This window comes from Xiphophorus couchianus, chromosome 8, assembly GCF_001444195.1.
Source record: "Xiphophorus couchianus chromosome 8, X_couchianus-1.0, whole genome shotgun sequence".
NCBI lineage: Eukaryota > Metazoa > Chordata > Actinopteri > Cyprinodontiformes > Poeciliidae > Xiphophorus > Xiphophorus couchianus.
Window position 1 is genome coordinate 3,348,439 of NC_040235.1, and position 8,454 is coordinate 3,356,892.

The 8,454-nt window shown below is 38.8% G+C and overlaps 1 long non-coding RNA gene across 1 annotated transcript in view; it reads left to right on the forward strand.

Moving 5' to 3' along the window:
- LOC114149676 (uncharacterized) overlaps nucleotides 1-4,460 on the forward strand; it is a 13,811-nt gene extending 9,351 nt beyond the window's left edge. The window contains exons 2-3 of the long non-coding RNA XR_003596556.1: nucleotides 1,802-1,804; nucleotides 4,140-4,460. This is a non-coding gene — a long non-coding RNA (uncharacterized LOC114149676). The remainder of the gene's footprint in view (nucleotides 1-1,801; nucleotides 1,805-4,139) is intronic.
- Nucleotides 4,461-8,454: the final 3,994 nt, after the last annotated feature.

Genomic DNA, 8,454 nt, shown 5'->3' on the forward strand with positions numbered 1-8,454 from the left:
TAATACATATTCCAATAAACTAAATGAAGACTCACCAGAGCTTCTTCGCTTTTCTTCAACATCATTCTAGCACCGCCATCCTCCTGAGAGAGAAGAATATAAGAGAGAAGAGAAGAGAAGAGAAGAGAAGAGAAGAGAAGAGAAAGGAAAGAGAAGAGAAGAGAACAGACAGAAGAGAAGAGAAGAGAGAGGAGGAAGAGAGAAGAGGAGAGAAGAAAGAATAGAGAGAAGAGAAGAGAAGAGAACGAAGAGAAGAGGAGATAAGAGAGAGAGAGGACAGAAGAGAAGAGAAAGAGAAGAGGAAGAGGAAAGAGAACAGAAGAGAAGAGAAGAGAACAAAGAGAAAGAGAAGAGAATAGAAGAGAAAGAGAGAGAAAAGAAAAACATAATATAATAATATAATATAATATAATATAATATAATATAATATAAATTAACATGTTAAGTGGTCAGTATGATCAGGTGTTGTGTAGCCGTTGCTAAAGGCTAATTTTGCTGCTGTTTCAGCCTCATTGTGATGAAGTAAAACATTGTGACTAGAGTAACTAACTTTTAGACAAAGTTAGTAGTAACATTTTGAACTGTGAGTATTCCAGAATTAAAACGGTTTAACCAAAAATATTTCGTTATACATGTGAAAGTAAAGTGACAGCAAGATATTATAAACAAACAATGTTCATGGCAACATTCCTGACAGGCTGTTTACCTCTTTCACATGGAGTTTCTGACTCCTGTTGCCTTTAAGCCCTCTGAGCCTTAAAGGGGGGCCTTCAAAATAAAAGCACGCGAGTGGAAGATTTCAAAATTCTTCGCAACTTCGGTGAAATTATTAGGTGAGACGAATGTGACTGTCACCAGTATTGGGGGGGTGATACGTCCCCCGGTTCCTCTGCCTATGGAAAAATAACATTTTATTGATAAAGTAGAGGGATGATATCAGCCCATCAGATGGTTTAGAAGAGGGAGAGGAAGCATCATGGGACTGCAGAGGTCCTTCACCTGATCCTGGTTGTTGGGACAAGAACTTTGTTACTGAACTTAAGGACATTTTTCATGTTTCTGTACGTAAGTAGATTTAATGGTGGGAACTTTTACTCCACTACATTTTACAGTATCTGTACTTTCTACTTCACTACATTTCTATAAAGCGTTGCGTTACAAGTTACATCCAAGTCGCTTTGCTCTTTTTGATTTGTTCTTTAGTTTAAGAAAGTAATCAATGATTCTGGTGCTGCCTTTGCCTCCCTGATATCATGAACTGCTAGCTTTCAAAAATTCACCATCAAATCTGAAAAACATATCGAGGAAAGTTAAGCTGCTAAACGCTGTCTGAGTTTTGGGTGTTAAACTGATTTAGGTTAGAGAAGTTTTATGTAATCTTACCAGCTTCTAGTTTAAATCGACTGCAATAAATAAAACAATTAAATAGTTGTAAGCAGCTGAACTGGCAGTAACATTGATTACTGCGGTCGGGGCGCATGGAGCGCAGCGTCTCCTGCCATGAATGTCCCAGTAACGTTAAACTCCTCCACATCCTGGTTACTGAATTAATGTGAATAATCTCCATCTCATATTTACATTTACAGTCATATTCAATAAATTAGAATATTGGTTCCCATGAGGCTCGTTGGTAGGATTTTAAAACAATTTAAGCGATATTAAACATATTTTTCATCAGACCCAAATTTCTACATTAAGGTTTTTTATTGGTCTGTAATCTGATCAGAAATGTCATGTTTTCATTAACTGTAAGTGTCAGGAAACGGTGTGAGGTAGTGAAGGCAGCAGGCGGGAGACCCAGGATGTGAAGAAATAAATGTTTTTAATGAAAAATGTCCAAAAATTACTCAGTCCACCAAATCCAAAAGCCGGGCAGCACGGCCGGGCGGAGCCTGGGCTGGACGCCGGTAGCAACCGGTACATGAAGGATGAGACGAGAGACTGGGCACACAGACTATAGGGAACAGGAAGCCAGGTGAGACGAGGACCCAACAGAGACACAAGTGACACTAAATACACAGAAGGTAATCGGGGAATGAGACACACCTGGGAATCATCAAAGGGAGGACAGGACAGAGACTCAAAATGAACACAGATCATGACAGTAAGCAACAAATCATGATAATTTATAAATAAAAGCTTTAAAACAGTTTGTGGGGAATTAATCTGTATGATGTGTTTAACTTGTGAGCCGAGTTACTGAAATACATTTTATAAATATTCTAATTTACTGAAAATGATTGTAGTTAAGGACTGTTAGAGAGACGCAGGTCATCCTGATATTCTGATGCATAGAATCACAAATCTAAATCTAAACTGTCACAGAGAGTAAACACAATAAAACATGATTTATCTGCAGCTTTAAATGGCTCATTACTGATGTAGTACAATTAATGTGATCGGTACACTTAATGATATTGTATTAACCATTAGGTAAAACATTCAGCAAGTACTTTTACTTTTAATAATTTAAATATTTTAAATACTTAATCAAGTAAAAATGTTAATGTGGTTCTTTTACTAGAGAACATTTTTGTCTGTTTATTTGTACTTTTACTTCAGTACATTGTTTGAGTTCTTTCTCCACCTCTGGTGAGCAGCCAGTAGGTGGCGCTAGAGTCAGGAGGAGGCAGCCTGGAGAAAAGGCTGTTCCTCCCTGATCTGTTTCCAAGCAGTCAGAGTGTAGAAGTTGAGAGCTGGAGAAGTTTCCTCCTGTTGCTGCAGCAGCAGAGATGTTCTGCTTCATGGACTAAATCAGGTTGGAAAGAGGAGAGATCTTTACTGAGCTGCTGGATAAAAGCTTCTGAAACATTTCAACTCTTTCTGGAAACTAATGAGACATAAAAACAATGGATGTTTTTACCATCCAGACCTTTAGAACCAGTTCAGGTCAATAATTATATTCTTCTTCTTATAAGCTTCTTCTTGGCCTCTGATTGCAACAGCAGGACAATCCAACATTTAGTCTGACTTCATCTGGAAATATTTCTTTGACCCTGAATCAGTTTGAAGGCAGGCCAGCTCCTCATCAGAGCTGAGATCTTCTCTGTCCTCCATGCTGGAAATGTACAAGTCCAGCAGCTCCTGATCAGTGACATCAGAGCGTGACATCATCAGTAGAACGATGATGTCATTTCCCTCTCAGAGCAGCTTGGAAATCTGAGAGGAAAGATGCAAACAAAGACTCTCTGGACTGTTGGATCTGCTGGTTCTGGTTCCAGATGCTCCTTGGACACTTTCACAAGCCATTACTGCAGCTGCTGGATTCAGGATGCTGCTTCTTCTTCTTGGTCTCATTGTAAATGTGTGCAGCAGCGCCACCTGGTGGTGTTGGTTGGTAGAGGAAGTGCTGAAAGGTTGGAGGTGTTTGTCAGAGGTGTGTGATGATGGAAGCCTCTCCCTGGTTTGTGAGTCTGAGCTCAGAGATCAAATCTCTGATTCTTGTTGAACTCTTTGTTGAATGTGATGCAGCTTCTCCTTTTAATGTTTGTATTTCTGGATATTACAGTGAGGCCACAGCAGGTTTTCAGCAGCAGGGCTGTTTAGTGTTTCATTCCTTCATCTGTGTGTGGGAGTGTGGATGGAACAGGTATCCAGGTGTTGTGTCAGAGTTTAGATTGATTGTATTTTAATGCTGATTATTAAATCAGGTTGAGCTTCCAGAAATGTTTCCTTAGTTTCCTGATGTCCTTTTAGGCTTCAGTGAGTTTCTTCAGGTTGTTACTGAGGGATTTCCTTTCTCCTCTCTGTTGGAGCTTTCCTGTGTTTGGAGAAATGAGTTGTGCTGCAGCAGCACCAACTGTCCTTCCTACATCCACTGCAGTTTGCAATCCAAATGTTGGACTGTTCCTGTCTCAGTGGAGGACAATGTGTGTCTGAGAGACATGTAATGTCCATGTTTGCTGCTGAAAGAGACTGATGGTCTGACCCCCCTCCTCCTTTCAGGGTGGAGCCTGCTGGAGTCCCATTCTTGACACCAGGTGAGGAAGTGTAAGTGTGTTTTTCATCTGATTCATGACAACAAAGCAGCTCACATTCAACCATCTTCAAACTGTCACATCACTCATTCAGGAGTCATCATCAAAGTGTCAATAAATGATCAATAACTGCAGCTGGATTGTGTTTGTTCTCTCCATCAGATTCCTGTCAACTCACCATCGACACAAACACAGTGAACAGAAAACTCAAACTGTCTGAAGACATCAGGAAGGTGACATATGTGAAGGAGCTTCAGTCATATCCTGATCATCCAGACAGATTTGATTGTTATCATCAGCTGCTGTGTAGAACTGGTTGACTGGTCGCTGTTACTGGGAGGTTGAGTGGAGAGGAGAAGTTTATATATCAGTGAGTTACAGAAGAATCAGGAGGAAAGGAACAGTAGAGACTGTTGGTTTGGATGGAATGATCATTCCTGGAGTCTGAGCTGCTCTGATGTTGGTTACTCTGTCTGGCACAATGACATAGAAACTCGTCTCTCTTCCTCCTCTGTTTCTAACAGAGTAGCAGTGTATGTGGACTGTCCTGCTGGCATTCTGTCCTTCTACAGAGTTTCCTCTGACTCACTGATCCTCCTCCACTCCTTCAACACCACATTCACTGAACCTCTGGTTCCTGGTTTGGGTTCTGTGGCTCAGGTCCGGTTCCTCAGTGTTTCTGTGCTGATTTGAGTCTAAAGAGTCTAAAGATTTTCCTCCTGTCAGAGAAACTCTCTCACTGTTGAACAGATAGTTCAGTCTCTACAATCTGTTTCTTGATGAAACAATTTGATTGAATCCTTGGAAACTTTTTTCTTCCAGTCCTAAAAAGATGGAAGCTGGGATTATTCCAGGATTATTCCAGGAATATTCCAGGATCCTCATGTTTTTCTGTTTTTTCCAGTCAAAGCTTCACACTGAATATCAAGATGTTGTTTCTCTTATTTTTTCCTTTCATTCATCAGATTTCATTGAAATGTTGATCAGTTTTTCTCAATCACTGAACATTTTCTGTTTCTATCGGCTCCTATTTTTCTAAACATGTCAGATTTGAATATTAAATCTTCCTTTGTAAATTTGCTGCAGTTTTTCTTCATGTGTTTTAGAGAAGTAAAAACATTTTTTCTGCATTTGGTTCATTTGCTGCTCATTCTGTTCTTTTCCTGGTCAAATTTAAATATTTACATTAAAAAGATTTTTTCATCAACTTGCCTTTCAGAAAGTCCTGATTTAAAGTCAAACATTCCCATCCCATGAAGGTCAGAGGTCAATGCTTTGAAGCCTAAAGTGGAAAATCTTCATATTTTCTGTTTCATTCAGAACTTCTACCTGAAACTCAGAACCTGCAGAACATTTTTCTCTTTGGAGGAAAAATCCCAGGAACTGGAAGATCAGAGCAGAATGAAAACTGGAGATCAGTGTTGGACAGAAAAGGTCTGATCGCTGCATCTCTGCTATATTTTACATTTAAATCTGATAACAAAAGTAAACCTGTTTTTAGTGAATAAACCAACATGGATATGACCCGCCACAGCGCCAACGTGGGCCACACCTGATTCAACCCAAACCGGAAAATAAAGGATTTAATTGGAAAAAGCAAAACCCAGTAAAATCAGCAGCTGGTTGTGATTAAAATGCAGTTTGTTGCAGAGGTTCAAACTTCCTGATGGTGACCTCTCCTCCGTCCCTCACCTTGTCTGGCCGGTTTTAATCCTCACTGCAGTGTTAGACTGGAGCTCATCTCTCAGATTAACCAGATTAACACTGAGCTGCAACAGGAACCAAACGTCTCTCCTCCAACTTATTTCACTGATTAATAACAAGGTTGGATAAAAACATTGAGCTGAGCTTCTCATTCCTTAAAGAGTCATGAAGAAAGACTCACCCTGGAACTGCAGAAAAGAAGTTAGAAAGTTTAAAAATAGATGGAAAAAACTTTATAAATATATTCTAATAAGTGATTTAATTATCTATTTTTGTATCTTTTAATGTATAAAACTGTATAAAAAAGGTTTAAATGGTTAAAAATCTTCAGAATGAGCCAATTTTTAACCTGATTAATCATCACAATAATTCTTTGTTGGACCATCGCTACGCGGTACTGAGGAGGAAACTTTAAAAAAGTTTTAATGTAACTTTCTCTATGTCCTAACATGAGATAATCTGAGAGAACAAATGGAGTTCCTCTGCCTCCTCCCTGTGTTCTGCTGAATTACTCTACTGGGTCAGAAACAAGCCATCAGAACCAGAACAATTAGCCGTGAGCCTGCAAGTATTGGACATGTTTTTGTCTAAATGAGGTGATTTTATGGCTCCATTTTGCCAGATCACATAGTAGCATTTCTACCTAAAGCCAAACATTAACAGCCAATCCATGTGATCGGTATCTGTGATCGGCAGTGATCGGACCTCATGGTGATCAGAACCGGCAGGAAAAACCCTGATGGGAGCGTCTCTACCCAGGAGTAATATGATGGTTTAGAAGTTCATTGAAATCTTTTCCGTTTTGAAAGAAGCTCACATTTGGGGAACTTGTGAATGATTACATTATTTATCATACTTGGTTCTGCTTAAAATAATTCAATTCAACTGAATTATTCTATTGTCATTATTGTTCTTACATTTGGGAGATTGAACATTTCTGTTTTTATTAGTTTTTAAAATAAAACTTTAAAAAGTTCAGAAAATAAAATCAATCTACTGAACTTTCTGATTTTATGAGGATCTGTTTGAAATGTTTGTTACAAAGTTGATTATTTTTATGTGAATTAAATTGGTGTTTAATTTGTGTTTTTAGTAATGAACTGTTACTGGATGTAATACTATTTTTATTTTTTAAAGGATTTTGACCCGTTTACTGGCCGACATTTATTCTATAAATCATTTGGTGACCAATTATAAAGTAAATGTATTGAACTAAAAATGGAATATCTAATTTCTGGAGCAGAAATATTAATCACTAATACAGTTTCCTCAAGTGACTGGAGTTTATTTATTTTTAACACAGTTTGATGAAATGGTGAAGAAAAATATAAGACAATTATAAATAAAACTGGCTCAATTTTTAAGGAAAAACTGTCATAATTGTCAGAAAAAGTCAAACAAAATTAAAAACTTTGTTTTTAAACACCTTAAATAAAATTCAACTTATAAAAAATGTAATACATCATCGTTCACCTTCTCAGATCTATCAGATCCTCATTGAACCTGATGTTTGTAGTTTTAGTCAGAAGCTCTCCCAGATGTTCCAGATGAGAAGATCTGAGCATCTGGTTTGGGAACCATGAATCCAGATCTCATCACACATATAGCAGATGAACTTCTAACTTTTTCTCCTCAGTGAGAAAAACCACTGACTGTGGCCTCAATAACTTACAATAAATTAAATCAAACGACTTCACTAAAAATACCAGAACTTCAGCTGCTGGGATCTGAACATACAGCCTCACAAATTCCTCCTTGTTGCATCTGCAGAGAAATCTACACAAGTTCATCAGTCATTTGGATCTGTCTGCAGGGGCGTCACCAGGAATCTTGGGCCCCATGACAAAAAATTAGATTGGGCCCCCCATGCAGCTGCTGTTACCATTTTTTGAGTCTATTTGACCCATAAAAAGCGTCACAATATTAAAGGCTTGTAACTGCCTTGCTTTCTTTGGTCCAAAACTGATACTAGCACAATATTTACTGCTCATGAATTTTACATGCAACAATCTGCAAGTAGGTTGCTTAAATTTTTTCTATTAATTTTAGATTATTGAAATGTCTCTCCCCATGAACAACAGTCACAGACAACATGCAAAATATACATTCCATCCATCCATCCATTTTCTGTTCACCCTTGTCCCTAATGGGGTCGGGAGGGTTGCCGGTGCCTCTCCAGCTACGTTCCGGGCGAGAGGCGGGGTACACCCTGGACAGGTCGCCAGTCTGTCGCAGGGCAACACAGAGACATACAGGACAAACAACCATTCACACACACACACACACCTAGGGAGAATTTAGAGAGACCAATTAACCTGACAGTCATGTTTTTGGACTGTGGGAGGAAGCCGGAGTACCCGGAGAGAACCCACGCATGCACAGGGAGAACATGCAAACTACATGCAGAAAGACCCCGGCCGGGAATCGAACCCAGGACCTTCTTGCTGCAAGGCAACAGTGCTACCAACTGCACCACTGCACTGTGCAGCCCGTATACATTCCAGACTTCTCAAAAAAATGCTGTGTAGTTGCATTTTATTCAAGGTGCAATATATAACTTTAATCAAAAATATGTTTTCTCCATATTTGTTAAAGCTGTCACCATGTTGTGACAGTTTGCTATGAAACAGATAAAATGTGATTGGGAAAAGACAGGGGAAAATGATTTTTCACAGATTATCTTTCATACCATACTGTCACAACATAATGACAGTTTTAACAAATATGTAAAAAAGTATATATTTTCTTTATTAAACTCTCATAGTGCACCTTT